General features: G+C 35.7%; 1 long non-coding RNA gene across 1 annotated transcript; it reads right to left on the bottom strand.

The window, feature by feature from the left end:
• Positions 1-959: 959 nt before the first annotated feature.
• On the bottom strand, positions 960-1,221 carry LOC110917603. The gene is made up of 2 exons (XR_002580682.2): positions 1,097-1,221; positions 960-1,008 (listed from the first exon to the last, which is right to left on the bottom strand). It is a non-coding gene; the product is annotated as an uncharacterized LOC110917603 (long non-coding RNA).
• Between the last annotated feature and the right edge of the window lie 4,281 nt (positions 1,222-5,502).

Below are 5,502 nucleotides of genomic sequence, written 5' to 3'. Positions count from 1 at the left end.
TTTTTATTCCGTAAAGAGTTGATGAACTAATGCATTTTTATAAAGCATCCCAAATTACGCTTATCACTGATAGATACCTGGTTGGTGCTGCCCGAGTTTCCTGCAAGAACGCACACGTACATCACATCTTCATCTCTTCCCCTTTCACATGCTCCATCCGTTGGCGTTCGTCCCCATATTGGATGTTACACCCCTCACGGTCCTCCCTCCTTCACATATGGCTTAAAAAACAAGCGCCAGAGATGCTCTAACACAAAACTAGACCATGGAGACTCGTCTATTACTAAGGTAAACAATTCAGGTAAGATTTACACCAAGTTGATTGTAATTACAACTTACTAGTTATTTTAAGAATGGGCATGCTCACTATTTAGCACCATTATGATCCAATGTAGATTCTACAATATATATTTAAATTTAGAGTAAATTACAAGTTTTGTCCTTTATGTTTACATCAAATTGCAGACGCTGTCCTTTTGGCCAAAAGTTTACAGGCGGTGTCCTTAACCTTTCAAAATCTTGTACGTTTTAGACCAAACTTGGTTAGAAATTTCAGTTAAAAACTGTCATGTGCAATGCACATGAGGGTAAAATGGTAATTTCCCTCTCAGCCCTTTCAAACTCAACACTCACTCCATCATCTTCTCCAAATTTCTAGGGTTTAACCGTCCAACCACCAAATATTACATTTTCTGATTCGGAAACATGCATTTCTAAATCTATTGAATCGTTATTTACCAATCCTTCGCAAGCTAAATTAATCATATTTGAAGTTGACGTTCGAGGTCTCCTTGATGAACTCCTACACCCCTTTGAAATCTTTGTCCAAGTAACGTCTGAATTAATCAAACTAGTTAGTTCCAAAACAGTGCTAAGTAAGCAACCTGATCTTTTCTCATCAATCATCGGTCTCCCACCACAGCTTTTGTAGGATACAGTAGTTCCACCGCGTCTTTTTCTTGAACTAATAGTTGAGGTTGAACCCCCAATGCAGGTACACAAATGAATCTGCAAGTCCAGAAACAATAATAATCTCCATCAGAATGTCCTACGACAATGTCACAACATAATACTTTTTAGTTATTTCAACTCCCACCATTAGATGTGGCCCCTCATTGTGTTGTCTTTAAAGATGAAATTTAGCATACAAAGGCTTTCAAAACCCAAGATACTCGAATTCAGAGTCTGCAAAATATCAAACACATACATAACAAAATTAATCCCAAAATTTCCTTCAAACATATATATTGTTAACACATGGCATTGTAAATCAAAGAAACACGATTCGAAAACCCTAATTGACTAGTAATTGTTGCCACTTGAGTAAATCTTCTCAAACGACGAACATCTAAAGAGACTTTAGATCCCCAAATGTGTTAAATCTATCGAAGAGAATCAAGATCCGCTTCGCCGAAAATCAAACTAGCCTGGATAAACCACAAATCCGGAAATACAATCTAAACACGACATATCAGATCGTAGTGATATTACCATTTGGGGAAGATGATGGAGTGAGTGTTAGTTTGAAAGGGTTGAGAGAGAAATTATCATTTTACCCTCATGTGCATTGCACATGACAATTTTTATCTGGGATTTCTAACCAGGTTTGGCCTAAAGGACAAAACGTGCAAGATTTTGAAAGGTTAAGGACATCTCCTGTAAACTTTTGGCCAAAAGGACAGCGCCTGCAATTTGATGTAAACATAAAGGACAAAACTTGTAATTTACTCTTAAATTTAATATATTACTGTGATAAAGTCTATAAAAATTAATTAAAGTTTAATCACTCTAAGAGCATCCACATCGCCAAGTCCGGTGATATGCTTTGGCTTCCGGACAACAAGAATGGATGGGGTATGCGATGAAGGTGGTGAGGTGGACTGAGGTGTGTTGGTCCGGTGGAGCCGACTTGTCCAGAAGGGGGTGATGGCCGGTCCCTTGTGGACCCCCTTGATTTTAAATAAATAAAAAAAGCTTATTTAAATAAAAAACTTAACAATGTTTAATTTAAATAAAATAACATAAATTAAAAAAAAAAACAATGTGAAATGAAAATAACATAAACTAAAACACAAATTTATTAAGATTAAAAGCATTACACAAACTAGATATTTAACCCTAAAGATACCACATAACTAAACCAAAATACACCAGGTAATTAAACCTAAACGATACGATATAATTTGACCTAAACAAACCAGATAATTAAACATACACAAAACAGATAATTAAACTTTAATCATCAACCCCTGAACTGTCACACTTGGCATCTCGATGCACACCAGATTGCATAAGGAAACGGCGCCAAAATTTGACGTGATGTCGTGGTCACAATCAAATTTAATCCAAATTACTACTAAATAGATAGTGGCAAGTGGGTATTGAACACAGGGAGTTTGTGGAATATGTGTTATTTGAAGATTTATCTAAGTTAACTAAAATTAAACTAGATGCAATAAAAGTAAAATTCAAGAGTTGGTTTGTTTGATTCTGAAAACTAAAATTAACTAATTAAATTGCAAAAGAAAAGTTTTGGTTGTAAACAAATTAGAGACAGGTAATCATCTTTAGTTTCCGGTTTGCTTTGACATTTATGCTAACATTCCACTAGAAAGAACTACATAGACATAGTTCATGTGTGATCATTTGCAGTGATGAAAGGGAACTAAGTACTTAGATTCCTAGAACGTGAGGTTGTTACCCGATGATCAATAACCCTTACCCAAGCCTAACTATACCCATGATATCGATTGCCAACGGCACCAAGGACGTATGGTTTCTAATTAGTTTAACATAAGAATCAATAATTTACTAACAATCAATCACACACCATAACAAACAATTCAATAAAGATCAAGATTGTTATTCTAGAAATAAGGAAATAAAGCATAAAGTCTTACAAAACCTTCCACCAAAGATGACCACAAAATGTTTAGCCACTCATGGCTTGAACAAACATCATAAACCAAGTTTTAATCTTCAAACAAGTTAAGAAACTTGAAAAACAATGATAGAGATAGTCTTCAAGCTCCAAAAGTTAGCCAAAATTCGTCCCCCAATGTTGTGTAACCGAATGGGAATGATTGGACTTGAAAGGGCATCATAAATCCGCATTAAAAGGTGGAAGTTACACATTTACGTAGGTCAGCGCAGTAAGCTACGGTGGCCACCGTAGCTTACTGTGGCTTGGAATGGCTTACGGTGGCTTTAAACTGTCATACGGTGACAAAAAGTGCCAGTCGGCGCCGTAAGCTACGGCCCTCGCCGTAGCCTACGGCATGCTTCAACATGAAAACTTGTTTTCAGCATAACTTTTTCGTTCCAACTCCATTTTTTTTCACCGTTTTCGCCTACGTTCTCGTAATTTCGTCCTCTATCATGCTGTCCTCTTTATTCTTCAATTCCAAATTTTATTTTTTCATTGATGCTCCAAAGTACTTCCCTTTTAAGCTCCATTTGCACCTGCACGTCCAAACAACTAGTAGTTACCAAGTTCAAATAATTAAACGTGTAAAGCATGGGATTTTAATCTTTTTAAGGCACTTAAGGGTTGTCCTACGGACCACCCGTCATTATACACTAAGTATGATTGATTTATTTCATGTTTTAGGAAATGTCGGCATGGGTGAGGATATGTACGTACGTACGTACGTACGTACGCACGTACGCACGTACGTGTGTATGTATGTATGTATGTATGTATGTATGTATGTATGTATGTATGTATGTATGTATGTATGTATGTATGTATGTATGTATGTATGTATGTATGTATGTATGTATGTATGTATGTATGTATGTATGTATGTATGTATGTATGTATGTATGTATGTATGTATGTATGTATGTATGTATGTATGTATGTATGTATGTATGTATGTATGTATGTATGTATGTATGTATGTATGTATGTATGTATGTATGTATGTATGTATGTATGTATGTATGTATGTATGTATGTATGTATGTATGTATGTATGTATGTATGTATGTATGTATGTATGTATGTATGTATGTATGTATGTATGTATGTATGTATGTATGTATGTATGTATGTATGTATGTATGTATGTATGTATGTATGTATGTATGTATGTATGTATGTATGTATGTATGTATGTATGGAAGTAGTTATGTAATAATGTATACAAGTATGTAGTTATGCTTGAAAGTTTGTATGTATGTGGGTACGTATCTATGCATGTAATGCAAGTAAATATGCATGGTTGTACGCAAGTTTTCAATACGATCGAGTATCGACATTATTAATAGTGTACCTTGTGAACGGAGTGTAACGCAGGAATAGCAAAGAAGTCTCACCGCGGATTGTATGATCGGATGGAAAGCCGGAATGTAAAGAGTTAACGGAACGAAGTGTAACGCAGGAATAGCAAAGAAGTCTCACCGCGGATTCACTAACCATTTCAAAACCACAAGCGATCAACATGCAAACCCAGCTAAAATGTACCGTCCTTTTACTAACTTTTTATCATACCACAAGACACACCCCTCACAACAACTCTCGGTGACAAGTAATATTAGCAACATTATGCTAAAACACTCAATGCACGTGTGTGATTGTGCGACAATAAGCTTGTATACAAATCAAATCTCCTCCTATCAAATATTTAGCATGCTTATGAATCAAAAGGATATTCGGCTTGTAACGGGGCTATGTGTAAAGGTAGGAAATAGTGGGAATGTGAAAGTAGCTCATTGATTCGACCCGGTTTTTATTTCTACTACTAAACAAAGCAAACACCAACTATATACACAACTTCATCAACATTTTCAACTACTATTGCAACTAAATCCTTCTTTTTGTATTTTTCTCATATTTTTTTTCTCTTTTTTTTTCTTTCTTCCTTTTTTGTTTTTGTTTTTTTAAGCATAGAACTCAACAATATATACAAGAACATCAACAATCACAAACTAAATTCCTAAACCGGGTTGTCAATAGGTAAAGTTTTTGTAAGAAGTAGGTTTGGGTCACAACCGAATGGTATAAGGCTCAAACATGGCTTTCTAAAGACCAAATCCCCACCCCTCACAATACCAAGCTCATATATGTAACGTATGAGGTCCAACCCCCAATTCTCACACTCTCACACATCTAGACGAGGCTACTTAAAAGTCCCCTATCATTTTCACAAGCATGCTAATCCTAGGCTTCAACAAGAATTCGTACACAAGTTCTATTAACACAATACACACACCGCCATTCAAAACAAGGAAAGAATCTTTAATAATCATATGTGGCTCAAAAACTCACCAAGAAATGACTAGAAAGGGGTGTCGGTGTGTCATGCTGAACAATGTCAAGTGTTCAAATTCCAACAACTTTTCGCTTGGTTTCACAAATTTTTCAAAAATTCTCAAAATATTCCCCTCATCCCCACACTTGGGATACATTGTCCCAATGTATGGTTTTGAAGGGAAGATCGCTTTCAACAAAAACACCAACATTTGCTTATACTCTCAAACCCCAAATTTCTTTTTGTA

Source organism: Helianthus annuus, chromosome 16 (genome assembly GCF_002127325.2).
Source record: "Helianthus annuus cultivar XRQ/B chromosome 16, HanXRQr2.0-SUNRISE, whole genome shotgun sequence".
Taxonomy (NCBI): domain Eukaryota; kingdom Viridiplantae; phylum Streptophyta; class Magnoliopsida; order Asterales; family Asteraceae; genus Helianthus; species Helianthus annuus.
The sequence above is the reverse complement of the archived record's forward strand: the minus strand, read 5'-3'. Positions and strand labels throughout refer to the sequence as shown.